The following is an 18669-nucleotide window of genomic DNA, read 5'->3' as shown; positions in this document are numbered from 1 at the left end:
GGAGATTATTATGGACTCTTTGTACCACTTATGTGTGGTGGATCCAACTATGCCCTTTACATAATACTCTAGCTATTAACAACTGCTTTAAGTTATGGTTCATCCTCTCTACAACAGAATTGCCCTCGTGCTGATATGGAAAGAGTAATGCACCTCTACACCCAAGGAAGCTATAGTCTCTCTAGATGTTTTTGAGGGAAAACCAGTGCCCTGGTCTGAGTGGAATGCAGTGGATGCATGTGTCCCAGTAAGAACTTGCATACCTCTAATAACAGTGCGAGCGTCTGTCAAACGCTGCAGCTAGACCAAGAAAAACCTTGAGCATGAATCAACTGCAACGAAGATCAATTTAAGCGGTTCATCAGAATTAGGAGGACCACAATGGACAGGGACATACATCCAGAAGGTTTATTGGAAATCAAAAGGTGTGTCTCCGTGTGGAGAAAGTCTGGCTTCTTTGCTAAGACCTCTGTCTCAGATGACAGGTGTGCATGGTAGGATGTGGAGAGGGATGGGCCTCTCCGCTGAGACCTCTGTCTCGGATGACAGGTGTGCATAGTAGGGTTTGTGGAGGGACTGACCTCTCCGCTGAGACACCTCTCTTGGATGATAGGGTTGTATAGTAATGTTTGGGGAGGAACTAGCCTCTCTGGTGAAAACTCTCTCTTGGATGATGGGTGTGCATAGTAGACTGTAGAGAGATACTGGCCTCTCTGCTAAGGCCTTTCTCTAGGATAACAGGTAGGCATAGTAAGGTGTGGACAGACATTAGCCTCTCTGTTGAGACCGCTCTCTCGGATGATGGGTGCGCATAATAGAGAGTAGATAGGGACTGTCTTTTCCACTGACAGTTATCCCAGGGCCTTGAGCGTATATTGAAGGGTGTTGCTCACACCTTTTCCAAAGGTGATGGGCGTGAATACTAAACTTTAATAAACAACTACCATCTGCAATGTGCATACCGGAGTGCATTCAGAGATCGCTTACTCCTTTCAACTTTTCACAACCCCAGAAGAGTCCTGCAAGATCGCAAAATAAAAAATAAAAGAATTTACACTTTATTCATCACAGTACTTCGCCTTATACACCTCCTCTTAATAAATAGATGAACAGGACACCTCTCTCCGAGAAGAGTGTTTTGAGATCGCATTTTCTTTTATAAACAATATACATTTACCTTCATCACAGTAATTATTCCTTCGAGACCTCCTGTCCAAATTCAAGGGGACAGGATGCCTTACTCCTGTCCCCTTAAATAGATTTTTTACTTAATTTCCACATTTCATTTCTAAACCTCCAAGAGCCAGCCAATCGGAGAGCTCCCCTGGGAGAAAGAAGGCTGACCAAGAACAGTGCTCCATTTTTTAATTTGTGCTCTCACTGACCTCTCGCGGGCCACTCGTGGACCCAACCGTCCATATATCTATATTTTTAACCTTAATTTCTTTACAACTACTGAACGGATTTACACCAAACCACAAAAGGCACAAGACCAAGATCTAGCTTCCTGCCAACTTTCATTTAATTCAGTTCAGCAGTTTTTGCTATAGCACTTAAAGAAGTCTATGGAAAATGAATGGGGATTTTGTATTTTTGAAGCCCCCCTTTTTTCTTGGTCCCACTTGATGTATTTCCCTGAAACTTTCATGCACAAACTAGTTTAAAATTAGCACTTTTTTGGAAAGTTTTGTGGAGATCCATCAAACGGCGCCAAAGATATAAGCTGCACAAAAAATGCTTTTCCAATGGAACAGCTGACCTAACTATAACTACCCAGTGGCAACCACCACTGGGTTATACACACACACACACACGCACATTGGTGTGAATGTATATGCATATATGTGTAAAAATACATGTCCATGTATATACATATATTTTTTCCCTAAAACAACACAGGTTAAAGTGATGTTGTAGTTTGGTGAAAATGTCATTGACAAAGTAATGTTTTAAACAAAAAAAAATGAAATTCAACTGTTATAACTATCCGTAGAAACTATATATAACTCGTGCCCTAAAGTAATAATCTTTATATATAGTATCTTGACTTGACATTGCTACATAAATCCCCTAGATGGCAGCTTTGACCACCTCATGATTATAGTCAGTAAAGCGTTCATTGCGTTCAGGACTGTGGCACAGATTCATGCACATTTTAGTAAAAGGCACACGTCATCTACTAATCGCAGACTAATCGAGTCATAATTATAACAAATCTTAAATTGCCATACGTAGTGGTCCTTCTCTGTACTTTTTTTTATCCACCAGGAAAACGTTTGTCCTTGTAGAAAAGACAGTTTTTCCAAACTCCCATTAATTTGGGGATTATTCCCTTCCCCACCCTGAAAACATTTATTCCACCTAACTTTTGGAACAGGTTTCTTTGTGGCCCATTCACAAAACAGGAGTAATTAGAAATTGAGCAGACGTAAGTCTGTGTATCCTAGATTATCTGGTTTTTGGAGGCTTTGCAGAATTTTGGAAAGTTACTTCTTAAATCTGCGACATTTGTAGATTTTCAGCAGTAGCACCCAGCATCCGAAAAATCACCAGTTTTATGAATGGATTTTCTGCAAATATTTGTCTGTGAGCACTCTTGTAGTACTCCTCCTGGCTTACTCCTGATTCCATAAAGGCCTGGATTACTCCTAGTCGCAAAATCTTTGTGAACTATGCCCAGTGTATTTTGCTCATATTTCTACCTGCCTGGTGCACTCTTGCTCTTACCTTTTACAGTTTTCACTACGCCTCCATGGAAATATTTTGTAGATGTTCACAGAATGTCGCATACACTTCCCACTGGACTTCCTATTTTCTCCCTCTGTCCCCTCCCTTAATAAGACTTACTCTTGCAGAATAGCCAACCAACATTTCTGCAACAGCATGTGGAATATCTGTTCATAAAAAGAATCATAAATCCTGATACAGTGAAGCAGGATTTGGAATTTAAAAAGGTTTCTCACAGCTCTTTGATACCTGGATACACAAAGGGCCTGAATATGAGTCTAGGTGTTATTTATCTAACACAGGGCTTTAAGTGGGATGAAAAAACGTGGGGGTCTCTCAAAGGGGCCTGGTTGATGTAATTAAGGGCGTGGATTTAAAACACGTAAGCTAAAAATCTGTGCTTAGCTAGAGTGTGCCGCCCGACTGGTATTTTGCTGCTTCTGTCATTGCATCCCGATTTATATAATACAAGTAGCATTACACCTACAACTACCCAGGACTATTGGCTTTGTCAATGGTTGTTTGTTGCGTAAGATAAATAAGCAACAACTATAGATTTGTTGTATTTAACATTGAAAATACTTCAGTTCTGAAATGATGAGAATGAAAGTACTATAACAAGCCTCTTTGTAGGTGCACCAAAGGAAGTGAAGGGTGGTACTGCTGCAGAGTTAAGATTTTTTTTCACCCTGAGGGTGAGGGCAAAAATCGAGAGCCCGTCAGGGACCCATCTCAGCACCTGCTTAGGACCCAGCATGCTTAAAGCCCTGATCTTAATGATATATAGTGATTCCACCATGTACATAATTTATTGTGTGCTATCAATAACACCTATGAGAGGTTTAAAGGGAATAACATGCAGATTTTGGTGTTTAACGCACCAAACTTTGCATGGTACAGTAACCATCGTAAAGTTTCGCCTGTTAAATTTCATCAGATTTGGACTGCCGAAATGTAAAGACCGCTGCGGTATTTAATGCATCCGATAATATCGGATGTGTTAAAAATCACCAAAATCGTAATTCCGACCCATGCGTAAACAGGAGTTTACGCACGATTCGGAATTAACTGTCCCACTCATAAGGGCTTATTTACAAGCCTCTTTTGTCACTGTTATATCACTTTTTCCCATACAAAAAATTATGGGGCATATTACCAACGATGAGCGATATTTATCGCTAACGATGCTTAGCAACGAATTTTTTAACGCTACGCATCCCCGGAAATTATCGCAGAGATAACTTGCTATTAGCAAGGTTTATCTCAGAAGTGATAAAAATCCTTGCGCTAACTGCCAAATGAGAGATTATCGCTGGAAAACGACTTTTTTCACTAGCTTCTAACAAACATAACCGTTAAAGTAGAGACCACATCAGGCATGGGCATCAGTTTATTTGTATTAGGTTTGCACACATTGGGGCATATTTACAAGCCCCTCCCACTACGAGAGCATCATTTTTTCTGACGCTTCAATGGCGTTGTGCCATTTCACATATTTACAAGGTGGCGCTAAGCTGCTTAACATGGCTTAACACCACCTTGTAAATATGCCCCTTAACGCCGCAGTACGCATCAGCAAGAAGGCGGACAAAGGGTGTTGCTGTGGGCGTTCCACCGCAGCACTCGTTGCTTTTTGACGCTGCCCCAGATTTAGAAGGCTGAGGCATCTAATGTCAGGTAATACCTGGCCTTAATATGGCGATACAAGGAGAAAGTATTAATTTCTCCTCGTATTTTACTCTTTCTATATGTGCAGCTTCCTGCAGCACACATAGAAAGAGCAAATCACCATTATTGATTGTTTTTGTGCAGAAAGGTGTCGCCCCTGCACATAAACAATAGCCCCTGCAGCACAGGCACCCTTGCAACATGGTGCAAGGGTGCCTGCGCTGGTGCTAGGCAGCTTTTTTAGCTCTAGGGGAAACACAGGGGTACGCCGTATTTTTGTAAATACGCCGTACCTCAAAGCATTTAAAAAATGTCGGAACGTGGCCTTGCCGAATTTGACGTAAAACCATATTCCAGCATTTGTTTTGTAAATAAATTGTCTCTAACTCATGCTGTCCCAAACTTGAGGTACTCTGTTATTTTGTCCAAGCACAGAGGGCCATATTATAAAGGAAGCTGCGGTAGTTTATCGCTGCTTTACCGGCAGGAAACTGCCGATAAAGCGGCGATAATGGGCTTGATAATATGCGATTCGAATTTCAATCGAAGCCCAGGTTAAATGTGTGAACATCTAACCTGGGCTTCGATTGAAATTCGAATCGCATATTATCAAGCCCATTATCGCCGCTTTATCGGCAGTTTCCTGCCGGTAAAGCGGCGATAAACTACCGCAGCTTCCTTGATAATATGGCCCAGAGTTCTCTCTCTCTCTCTCTCTCTTTCTCTCTCTATCCCCCCTCTTCCTCCTCCCACCCTCCATCCCTTCCCCTGCCGCTCCTCCCCCAAGGGTCCACTGCGCCAGGTGACTTTGCTGCATTGAGATTGGTTATGTTGCAGGCTTCATTCCGTCAATCTCATTGTGAGTGTGTTTCAGCATTGCTCTCTGCCATTGGTTAGACTGGCTTCTACTTCAAGTGACTGCAACTCAGTGGTGCTCTCTCCTGTGATATGCACAAGGTAGCACAGGTAAGCTCATGATCCTCTGAATCATGTACTGGGCTGGGTTCAACGTTGAAGAGCTACTTTATTGTAGATGGCGACCTACTGGTAGCTCATGGCTACGTGTTGGAGACCCCTGTTCCAGAGACACATAAAAGCCTGTCTACATCATGCAGTAAAATTACAAACATCCATCCACCACAAAGATGTTCGAAGGCACTTGCAAAAACAAACATGCCTCTACCCTAAGCTCAAATTTAAGTGTTACCAGACAAGAGGCTACCGGACAGTATTACTAGACAAATGTCTGGGCATAAGCATGTTGGAGTCAAATCCACGTTTTGGGTGCCTCATGCAATGACACTGAAAAAGACGCTAGAGTTACTATTGCTATAGTATACTTCAACACCTAGAGCTGTATTACAGATAGTGTCCCGGGTGCGCAACGGGCGTTAAGCCCACTTTGTGCGCCCCCGGGGCACTTAAGTATTATAGAAGGGGATGCAGACACTTGAGCGCCCCTGCTATAATACCGTTAGCGCTGGCGCACTTAAAGTGTCAGCGCTATCAACAGAGGGTGTTCCCTCATTTGCATAGGGGTGTGCCCTATGCAAATGAGGGAATTCCTTTGACTCTGCACCAGCGCCATATTACAGACGGGGGCGCAGAGTCACAGAAGCCCTCAAGAGGCGCACTGTCAGTGCACCTGCCTGCAAGGGGGTCTCTAAACCCCTTTGAAAGTGCCTGAACTGTGAAAACACAGGGCGGCTGCTTCATGTTTTTACATAAATGTGCTGCACTGGGGGCAGCGCATTCATCATAATGTGGTGCATTATAACTGTTTGCGCCCGGCGCACCTTTTGAAAGGTGCTCTGGGTGCAAACAGTGATAATGTGTAATACGACCCCAGATATACAACATAAATCATGTGCTGTTACCGAGAACGCATTGTAGGTTTAGGACTGCTAGAGGATGTCTTGACCCCACAGTGACTTGGAACTGCTTCCGGTTAAATGACAGCTGCAGGACTTCTGAACAATGGTATCTGGGCTTGTGAAGCCCTGGTCGGCTACAGCCTGCAGTTTCATCCCGCTAGAGATTTATGACTTCCAAAAAAGTGACGAAGTCTGAGCATAGAAATCCTCACCATGACTTCATCCAGCGGCTCCCAGATGACGACGCCTCCTCCTCAGGCACCACCTGCTGCCTTGTCTCACTGAACTTTCTGGCCTTTGTGGAGAGGTGAGTAAAATATTGTAGATATGTTTCTACAATAAATATGACTAATGGCTGAGAATGATTCATTCTGTGAATTAGGATTGCTCCTTCCTTCTTTGGAGCGAGACAGTTGCGTAGGGAAAGTTTAAGGCCCCCCCCCTGCGGTGTACACGGAGGGGCCCCGTTCCGGATTTAATCCGGAGCTCTCAGGCCTGAGTACTGTGCTGAGGGGCGTCCCCTGCAGCTCGGGGCCCACCTGCAGCTCAGGGCCCCCCCCCCACACCGCGGGGATGCGGGGGCTTGTTTTATGCCCCTGGAACAAGACGATTTACTTTTTGCTTTGCTCCATGTTGCTCTTTCCAATCTATCTAGATTCCGCATTTGCACGAAGCTCAAACGTGTTGTACTTTACATCATATTTCGACTTGGAATAACATAGCTCTGTCCATTATAACTCTACCCACAAGGTTTTCTGCACTACCATGCAGCTCATAAGAGCTTGAGTGTAAAAGTTGAATTTCCGATTGTCAATCTTGGATCAAGATCAAACCCTTTCCAATGAGGTTTTTGACACTACCTTTAAAGCATGATTGTATTCAGTTGGATGATTTCTTTTTCGGCAGACTCGCGCCAGCATTTGTGTTAGAGGTGTGTCTTTCTACACTCTTTCCTTCAAATTCAGTACTTCTATTTCCCAGCATCTTTGTCCCGGCTTATTTAGGATCTTGGTCTACGCAGTAGTAAATGTAGTCGATGGTGACTCATCCTGTCCTAACTATTCACAATAGTTATAATCATTTTGCTACATCACTGTCTGTCTTTAATTTAATTTACATTTTTCAAAAACACTTTTTTTTATATATACATCCACTTTACAGGAATTATGACATAGTGAATTGAACACATGTTGACATTGTGTTGCATCAGTAAGTCATCTTGACAGCAAAAAGTTACTGAAAGCAGATGTTAATATTGCCTTTGTAAGAAACAGATGGACTGGACGATAGGGGTTAAGGCTTAGAAAGGGAGGGACTATGCTCATTCTGATCTATATGGGGCAGAATGATCGGGGAGCCAGGACCATTTAGTATTTGGAATGCACAGTTTAATGGGCAGCAAGGGTCAGAGAGTGGGCGAATGCCCCCTGTTGCGATGCCCCTAATACTGGGAGAGGGGACCAGTAAGAAAACCCAGAGTGGGAAAAGGGGAATTGCTATACTGGCATGTCAGCATTTAATGATGTTTTCACGTCCTCCTGGATAACATCCAAATCTTTGGCTGTAGTGTGCTTGTGAATACCTCTCTTTTCCTCTTCTGTGTAAGGCCTTGCTCCCAGCCTCCCCCATTTTAAAATTGAGTTACTCCAAGCTGATATGCAATGCGGGGTAATAGTTTCTAGTTACTGGTGATATCCTGTTAAGTGTTAGACCAACCATGCACTCTTACCTTTAAAGTGCGTAGTTGAGTTTCGCAGAGACGTTATGGATCAACTTCCCAGTACCCTACCTTATAACCTACTTCCACTAAAGCAGGGGTCAGTGACACATTCCCAGGGGGTCCTCAGGCAGCAGTTTTAAAAGCACTGCAAAGTTCCTTGTAGAATTAGCAGTTTTCAAGCAACAATAAAAGTGTCAAGATAACACCAGTAATTAATGTACCTGCTGGAGAGAGATGAGAATTTTGTCCAGTGGCAGGTTTGACTTATCTAATATAGCACAGGAGGGTTAATATACCTGCTGCAAAGAACACGTTCCATGCATTTTAAACAAGCATTTGCAATGCAATAGGTCTCGCATTAGGAAAGTTTGAGCTATTGGTATTGTTAATGACAAATTTTTTATTTATGTGTTGGTTTTGAAAATAGCAAAATTAATAGCTTTGTCATTTACAATGCCATTAGTTATAACTTTCGCAAATGTGACACCTAAAGCATTTGTAATGCAATATGTGTTGTATTTACGTGACTTAGATGTATTGATATTACAAATACCAATGGCTTTTATTTTTTTATAATTAATACTTAAATAAAAGTTATTGTAATTTATAATGGCAATAGCTTAAACTTTTCTAAATAACTTTTGTGAAGATTATGTTCAGTGTATTTTATTGTGACAAATCCAAGAACAGAAGTCAAATATTAACATCTTTTTTGTGACATTTGTAATAAAGCTTGAAACTTTGAGAGAACATATTTGAACCAGTTGTTGTTGAATGGTTGCACAGATTGATGCTGTGGTGGCGCTGAGTGATGTTGTGGTGACGACGAGTGATGCTGTGTCGTTCAGTTATGCTGTGGTAGCGCATAGTGATGTTGTGGAGCCTCTGAGTGATGCTGTGGTGGTGCTGAGTGACGCTGTGGTGATGCGATAGATAGAGTGAGTGCGATAGATAGAGTGAGGGTGATAAATAGAGGGAGGGTGATAGATAGATAGAGGGAGGGTGATAGATAGAGGGAGGGTGATAGATAGATAGAGTGAGGACGATAGATAGATAGATAGATAGAGTGAGGTAGATAGATAGATAGATAGATAGATAGATAGATAGATAGAGTGAGGGTGATAGATAGATAGACAGATAGAGTGAGGGTGATCGATAGATAGATAGATAGATAGATAGATAGATAGATAGATCGATAGATAGATAGATAGATAGATAGATAGATAGAGTGATGGCGATAAAGTGAGTGCGATAGATAGACAGATAGAGTGAGAGCGATAGATAGATAGACAGATAGATAGAGTGAGGGCGATAGATAGAGGGCGATAGATAGATAGAGTGAGGGCGATAGATAGAGTGAGGGGCGATCAATAGATAGATAGAGTGAGGGCGATAGATAGAGTGAGGGGCGATCAAGCGATAGATAGAGTGAGGGCGATAGATAGAGTGAGGGCAATAGATAGAGTGAGGGCGATAGGTAGATAGAGTGAGGGCGATAGATAGATAGATAGATAGATAGATAGATAGATAGATAGATAGATAGAGTGAGGGCGATAGATAGAGTGAGCGCAATAGATAGATAGATTGATAGAGTGAGGGGCAATAGATAGAGTGAGTGAGGGCGATAGATAGAGTGAGGGCGATAGATAGATAGAGTGAGGGAGATAGATAAAGTGAGGGCGATAGATAGAGTGAGGGCGATAGATAGATAGATTGATAGTATGAGGGGCGATAGATAGATAGAGTGAGGGCGTTAAATAGATAGAGTGAGGCCAATAGATAGATAGATAGATAGCGATAGATAGATAGATAGATAGATAGATAGATAGACAGACAGACAGATAGATAGATAGATAGATAGATAGATAGAGTGAGGGTGATAGATAGATAGATAGATAGATAGATAGATAGATAGATAGATAGAGTGAGGGTGATAGATAGATAGATAGATAGATAGATAGATAGATAGATAGATAGATAGATAGATAGATAGCTAGAGTGAGGGCGATAGATAGAGTGAGGGTGATAGATAGAGTGAGGGTGATAGATAGAGTGAGGGTGATAGATAGAGTGAGGGCAATAGATAGAGTGAGGGTGATAGATAGATAGATAGAGTGAGGGTGATAGATAGAGTGAGGGCGATAGATAGAGCGAGGGCAATAGATAGATAGATAGATAGATAGATAGATAGATAGATAGATAGATAGAGTGAGGGCGATAGATAGAGTGAGGGCGATAGATAGATAGATAGATAGATAGATAGATAGATAGATAGATAGAGTGAGGGCGATAGATAGAGTGAGGGTGATAGATAGATAGATTGATAGTATGAGGGGCGATAGATAGATAGAGTGAGGGCGCTAAATAGATAGAGTGAGGGCGATAGATAGATAGATAGATAGGTACAAAACTATCATAATGAAACATTGGCCGATTTTACAACTGGAACCTGATTTCCAGGACATTTTTCAGAGCCCTCCCTTATTTGCTTACACTAGAAGTAAGAATATGAAAGAAATCCTTTCCAAACCCACACCCACATTGAAACATCACAAAGGAACCCTGCCATGTCTAAACTGCAATCATTGTAATTGCATCATTAAGGGCAACATTATCAGACACCCAATGAGAGGTAACGCTATCAAACTTCATGTAGACGCCACATGTGACTCCATGAATTTGATTTACGCTTTGAAATGCTCTTGCGGCAAACTGTATGTCGGCAAGACCGAGCGAAAAATAAAGACAAGGCTGAACGAACACAAATCTAATATACACCTTAAGCTTGAGAAATCCAACATTGCTATGCATTTTGTGGAATCTCGTCACACCATCGCACAACTTCAATTCAATGTGCTGGAAACCATCACCAAAACTGAAGGAATTGACAACCGCAAGTTACTTCTTAAGAGAGAACTTGAATGGATGTATCGCTTACAGACTCTTAAACCACATGGTCTTTGAGGAAAATTGAATTTTGCCTTGTCATGTGTGCCTACGTGTTCCCCATCCTATGTAATATGTGCATGATTAATATGCATATATCCCCCTATGATCGATTAAGGACGCAATTATAGTTGTGTCCAACGTTAGTATGCCAGTTATCCAGTCCTCGTGAAAGCAACGAGTATTAGGCCTATGTCGACAACGTTTTACATTATGCACGTTAATTCATCGAACTGTCCTCGTTTCTAGGCCTCAAAGGGCCCGGACACCAGATTCAAGCTCCAGTCTCCTGAACCCACTCCGAGGAGCGATGCAGCCCCTCCCGCATCCCTGACCCTTCGCTTACTTCCTGCCGAGCAGCGCGGTGCCCGGTCTGGCCCTGCCTGCCTGTCTGCCAAGAATATGTTATGCCTACAGTTATCAGTTCAGCTCTCCGTCTTCACATTCCTAAGCTAACGAACCGCATAAACATCTTCAGCTATAGTCTAGTCTTCCTGTCTCCATGCAAGTGAATTACTGTATTAATATCCATAGAAGATTCATAGCACACGCAATACATGAAGAATATATGCATGCACCAGCCTTAGTGTCAAGTAGCCTTTACCCTGATGACTTTTAGATTCTATCAACATGTACTCTAAACACCAGATACCAGATATGCTATAGGTACATGTCGTCCTGACATCTTAGACTTTAGTCTCCTCTTCTAGTGCAGAAGTCAGAGCCCCCAGCTCTCCCTAGTTACACGTCATGGCCCGTTTGCGCGCACCACTAGGTTAAAGGTTCCAGCTACCCAGGTAGCCCCCTCCATGTATCCACCCATTTATGACACTTCTGTGACGTCTTCATCACATGTCTACGTACACGCCTTCTTTGTACGCCCATTTGTTCTTATCTTACGTTTGTCACTTGTTACGCCTACTGTATTCAATGCAATTGTAATGTTTTCCTATATATACTATGTACTGTTAATGAGACGTTGCAGTTGCCATTCCATGCCATTCTATTTCAGGCTGTTCCGATCCTGTCCCTTCCCTTATGCCTGATTAAAGCCTGTTCGACTCAGATACCCCGGATCCTGCCTCTTATTTATTGAGCTATCTGTTTTATTTCATGCATAGAAAAATAGTACCGGTAATTAATTATTTATTTACCACATAATGGCGCCCGAACAGGGACGAGCCCCTTCCCCACGCGCCGGCGATGTAACGCAGGCCCCCTGACCCTTCTACAGCCGTGACGGAACTCTACCGTGCACGTGCAGATATTTCTGCTTCATCAAGTCTCCCTCAGGCCCACGGAGGAGACGGAGACTGCGGTCCGGCATCTAGACGAGGCGGTGAGGAATGCGGTTCGTCCCGACCAGAGCCCAAGCCGAGAGAGCAAGGTCCGAGGTATCCGGAGGCCCACCTGTTTCTGAAGCCCGAAGTTCGAAGCGCATGCGTAGTAACCAGACGTCGTAGCAGTCCAGTCCAGTCCGAGGCCTTCAAGTTTTGCTTCCCGGTGAGTACCGTTGCTGGGGGAGTATCTAGACGGGGTCATTAGTTTGTCTCCGGTCCGATGGGTTTGGGTACACAGATCCAGTCCGACGTGTCCATCTAGGTGGATACGGTATGACGTGTCTCTTTATGAGACCGGTATGTTCTGTACTGTTTTAGCAGTGCATCCAGTAATTCTAGTAAGTTCGTTCTCGAGAACTTCAAGTGTTCAGTGTATCAGGTAGTATTCTGTTCGAACTGTTATTAATGTATTTCTATGTCGTGGTATGAGTGATTTGTTTGCCATTTCATTACTGTGATTATTGTGTATTGTGTTTAATTCAAGTACGACTCAAATATGCCTCTGTTTTCAAAGTTATGTCAGATAAAAACCAGAAAAGGGTTACTCGAAGAAGCAGTTCCTGTCCCTCCTAGGGACAGTCCTGGACACTTTATGTATCACAAGCATGGCTTAGATGCCATATTATATCTAGACTTATGGGTGGATTATACAAAGAATCTTGAAGAGAAATATAGATGGCCTGTATCAGGTACATGGGATGCCGAGTGCATCATGAGAGTAGAAGAAGCATTATGGAAAAAGAAAGCCAGACAGTCCCAGAAAGATGCCATAGAGTTATGGCGCAAAGAATCTCATAGAAGAACCGAAAAAGAATTTAGAATAGCAGAATTAAGTAGGGAATCTTCAGAAAAAGCCCAAGAAAGGGAACTTCTAGAAGAAGGTGAACGAGTTAGAACAGAACAATCAGACAGACAGAGAAATGCCCTAATTAAAGGTATGTACCCTCTTCTTGCCGAGGGCTTGCCGAAGGCAACCCCGGAAGTATCCTGTAATTTACCGCCACCATTGGTCCCGACTAAGCTACGTCATAAACCGACTGCAGCTGAAATTTTCCTTTCGTCCTATTTGGACGATACAGTCCCAGAATATGCAAATTCTATTCCGCCTGCTCACCCTCAGCACCCTGTTAATAATGTAATTCCTGTTCCTCCAGCCACTGGTCCTGGGGACCCCGTTAATGTGCCAGTACCCCCGGACCAGCCCACATTACGTGTGCCCGTTTTGCCAGTCACTTTACCAGCACGTACAGTATTAACAGACGATTCTAGTTCAGGAAGAGCGGGGGGAGGTGCTCCTACCACCCCGCCTCAAGTAAAACGACTGACGCTGAGAGACGCTGTCATGTATTCCTATAGGTTCTGAATCGATCCCCCTATTCCTGACCCTATTCTGGTTAAACTAACTATCAAGTTAACTAACAGTCAGCCCATGAGGCAAGAACAGCCCCCATGATGCAGATACCGTTATCTGACGCAGTCACACTACGGCACAGGAACGTGTTATCTGATTAGGTCATAACGCTTGAGATCTAATTAGACAAGCGACATTCCTCCAGCCCCTGATAAGGCATACGACGTTCTCATAACAAATCAAACCTATGACAACCTGGAAAATCCGTGCGGCCATTGTTTTGATTTCACAGAGAACTTCAGTAAAAGAATGTGCTAACGAGCAAGTCGTATGACATCTTTATTGACGTATCTATGTCCATCCTTACGTCAATCTCGGCACCTTTAAGGTATAAATATTGCCGATCTTGCCCTATGCAAACACACGCGTGGTGACAAGACGGAGCAGCCATACTTGCCGAAGCCGAGAGCAGGAGCAGACCCCGCTGGCGCAGCCCCGCCTTCCTGACGCGCTGAGAGACGTGCTGCTATCTCAAGCCGAGAGACCCAGCACCGGCGTTTCTGGGCAGCCCTCGCAGGCAGCCTGGAATATCGAGAGCAGAGAAAGAGAAACCATTCCTCATTCATCCTAACTTCCAGGTACAGAACTGAATAACCCCTCACAGAGAATTCTTTAGTTATTCACTTGGCAAAAACAAACTTAACTTAAACTGTAACTTTCTATTCCCGCCCACGCATTAGACTTAGGTCAGGTACACGGGGTAGGCGTATTTAGAAACACCAGTTGAGTACGTTTAGTCAAATGTATATGTGTATGTAAATATATTTTAATCATTTTCAAACATCATATGGCTCAGAAACCATATCAATGTTTTTACAGTATTATTTTATACTATTGCTTTTAATGTATGCACTTTACTTAACTATAAGTATTGCAATAATATCGATCCATTTCTCTTGCACGAGAAAAGAGACTGATCAATAAATAACACCTTTTTAGTGAACACGCCCGTCTCTTCCTTTTCTCTACAATCTGATGAGACTAAGAATGCACGTACTGACTGAGTAAAATAATTGCCTTGTGCTCACACGACTCTCGAGATTGACTCTTGATTAGGGGAGAGCAAAGTTGTCATGTTCTATGGTTGTCAGAAACTAAATCCCTTCTTGTCTAATCAGGGAAGTTAATTCCTCCTTGAACATTCGAGAAAGTTTCTAGCGAACTCTGAGCTACGCTGGCAAACCCAAAAATTAAGTCTAGTATCGACAGTAGTAGACCTAGTTAACGTCTGGTCTAGGCCTTTACTGCTGTAGGTATTATTCCAATGCGCAGAGCCTATTGGCAAAATAGGAGCTACACTACATGCCGCCCAACGCGTTTGGAAAGGGCGATAAAACTAACGTAAGACATTTAGAGTAACTCAGTCGTGCTTTCTCACTCAGACCCCTTTTCCCATTATACTCCAAAGACGTCTGGAGTGGGTGAAGGGTAATATCCTCCAAAACCTCGCAGGAGGGAACTCCTATGTATGGTTCTTGGTATAGTCAACGTTGAAGGATAAAAACAGTCCCAAAATATTGTGCATCTAATCTCTGTTTCCATAAAGAAACCTGATCTGCAAACAAACATAATACCATCCTGTCTGTAAAATGGCAGAGAGTGATGATGAAAGAGAGGCAGTTAGATTAGCAACTGAACTCGCAGATGCTGATGCTACCATGCAAGCAGCAGACCCGAATATAACACTCATTCCGGTCATTAAAAGGAGATCTATAACCTTAAAACTTATAGAAAATGGACTGACACCTAGAGGTGGCACAGTCATATTCGTAATCGAGGCACACGAATATCGGCAGACAGAGGTATACTATTCATGGATACATTTTCCAGCAGCAAATGCTGTAACAAAGTACTTCCACTATTACAAAGTAGAGGAACCTCCTGAAACGTACACTCCTTTTGAGGAGGTGGAAGTACCACTCAAATTCCAAGAGCATTTGCTCTTATTTGATGGCGCCCTAATATATAACAATCACATTACAAGGCTCGGTCCTTTAGGAAGACCAGGAGCAACGTGGCCGGTCTTAGCCGGATACACACCACATCCAGACATCGATAGGATGCCTGCAGCTGAGCTGTTAATACAGCTAAAACAATTACTAAAAATTCATAGACAATTAGTCCAGTATGTAATGCGGACTTCAACAATTCAGCCAGCGATTAAACTTCCACAGCTGACCCCTCACCAGGGGAACACAAATAAAATTACACCACAGAACATCCAATCCTGCCTAGGTAAAGTTCCAGCTAAACGGGAACAGATACCATTCTGGTTGGCACAGAAAATTACCCAAATAGAGGCGGTGTTTCCTGACACCACCCCATTAGAAAAACACAGGATTCTGACTATATGTCTCCCAATGGGAATCGCACCACACATAGTGACACTTGGGGTACAGTCTTTGCTTCCATCTACACAAAAACGCACGGTGTTCCATCCATTTCGGTAATACCAGATGTGCTAAAACAAATTCAAGATGAATACGGTCCAGAACCTGCTTTAACTCTTGGTATGAAATTACTAAAAGACTTCAAGCAGGTCTCGGCTATATTATTAGCCAACATAAAAGGTGAGGCAGCAAACGTGGCGATCCGCCAGAGGTTAAAAGAGACAGATATAGCAGACCAACCAGCTGAAATTGCCAGAATCATAGAAAAATCTTATGAAGAACTAGGTAGAGATAGTTTAGGTGGAATACCAGTAAAACCGCAACTGACTGAAAGTCCTGAAAAAATATTTTATAACAATAAATCTACATCACCAAAAAAGAACTGGGATGGAAACAAACAATCCAATCCTAAAGAAAAGAAATTCCAGTCCAGAGGAAGGTCTCCTAGGCGAAGAGAAAAATCTCCGAACCAGAGACACAGGTCACCACAAAGTGACCCCTCTGGGAATAGATATAACCTTAGAAATAGGGATAATATAAAAAAGCCTGATAGATATCAAGACATTGATACACGTCCCTCTCAATCTTTTCAGACTTCCTCGCAGAAATCGGAAAGAAGAGGACGATCAGAAGAGCACGCCAAGTCCAAAGACAAGGAACCTGCTCAGCTAAAAAAGAAATTACAATTTCCAAAAAAGAAGGTAGCCAGTATCAAGGTAGTTAAAAATGCCGAGAATACTGAGGACACAACTGAAAAACGGAGAATGGGCTCAGACAATGCTAGACAGCGCAGCAGAGGTGAGCATAGCTCGCAAAGTCCTTATGAATCATCTGGAGACAGTGGACACGAATGAATACCTTCAAGTGGAAACTGCAGACACCAGAGTTAGCAAGCCCCACAAGATATACGAGATAACATTACGTATAGAGGGAGATAAGACTAGGAAAATAAGGGGACTATTTTGGGATAACCTCTCCAAGGGTTATGACATCCTTCTAGCTGAAAAAGACTGGCCACCAGAGTTTGTCAGGGAGTGCCCTCATGGCGAAGAAGTAATTATGCCTGCCTTCTCGAATCAAATCCCGATTCATAAAAAATACACACTTGCTAGAAAGTGGGCAGTGGCCTTAGCACCTGCTTTATATAAAAATCATGTAGGATGGGATGAGGACTCCCCTCCTCGCAAAATCCAGCTAAAATCACAACCTACTGCACAAAGGCAGTACCCAATTAAGCAAGAAGCTAAAAAACAGGTAAATGAAATACTAGATCAGCTAGAATACCAGGGGGTGATTGAAACTTGCACCTCACAAATGAACAACCCTTTGTTTCCGGTCTCCAAACCAGACAATTCATATCGTCTAGTTTTGGATTACCGACACCTTAACACATGTTGCAAAACCTTTGCAGTGCAAAACTCACACAGTGCTGCACTAATGAATAACATAGTGCGCAAAAAATACAAAACAACCTTGGACATCTCCAATGGATTCTTTTGTCAAAACATAGCACCAGAGAGCAGATATTTAACTGCATTCTCAGTAAATGGCACTCAAAAACAATTCTGTCGGTTAGCCCAGGGGTACAAGAACAGCCCGGGGGTATTCTCAGCGAGAGTAACAGAATTACTACAACTATATGATGATGAAGCATTATCTTATGTCGATGACATTTACTTAACAGATGATGACTTGGAGACTCACTTGAAAAGGGTGAACACCATAATACTTGGGTTCGCTGCAGAGGGTTACAAATTCAACTTTAAAAAGTCCAGAATTGCCCATCTGACGGTCCTATTCTTAGGATATGAGTTATCAAGTGAAGGCAAAAGCCTGGCTGACAATTTCCTAGAGAAATGTGCCGTAATCCAAGCTCCTAAAACACTAAAAAACCTACAGTCAATTCTAGGTTTCCTAAATGTCGGATGAACATACATTGCAAATTACGCAGAAAGGGTCAAACCCCTTTATGATCTAATTAAACCAGACTTTAAAAGATCCAATTGGACTCAAACACACACAGAAATTTTGAGATCCTTACAAACAGACATGCTAATTAAAACAAAATTAGAAACACGTGATAACACACGCAATCTTGTGATTCGAGTCATCCCAGGGAGATGCGGATTCACATACCTGACCTCTAATGAGGGAGAAAAGGTACCAATTGCATTCAAATCACACTTGTACACTAAGGCTGAAATGAAATTTAGCCCAACGGAAAAAATTCTTACAGCAACACAGACAGCTATAGCAAAAGAATGAGCCCTGGCACAAGGTAAACGAATAATAATCGTGACACCAATACCAGCCTTAGAGGCGGTAACAAAGGCAAGCATTCCAAATGCTAAAGCACTCCATCCAAGATGGATACAATGGGCTAACTCTCTTGCTGCAACAGACGTGGTGTACGAATTTGATCCTTATTTAAAAACACAAGAATTTCTCCAATATGAATTTGAATGTCCTCCGCCAACTGAAATTCTGCCTCTAGATCACTACGGCTGTATAATATATACAGACGGATCAGCACAACCCGCAGTAGGGGGTAAACAAGCTTACAGTGCTGCGTGCGCGATTGTTAAAGGTCGTT

The sequence above is a fragment of the Lissotriton helveticus genome, chromosome 6 (assembly GCF_964261635.1).
Source record: "Lissotriton helveticus chromosome 6, aLisHel1.1, whole genome shotgun sequence".
Taxonomy (NCBI): domain Eukaryota; kingdom Metazoa; phylum Chordata; class Amphibia; order Caudata; family Salamandridae; genus Lissotriton; species Lissotriton helveticus.
The sequence above is the reverse complement of the archived record's forward strand: the minus strand, read 5'-3'. Positions refer to the sequence as shown.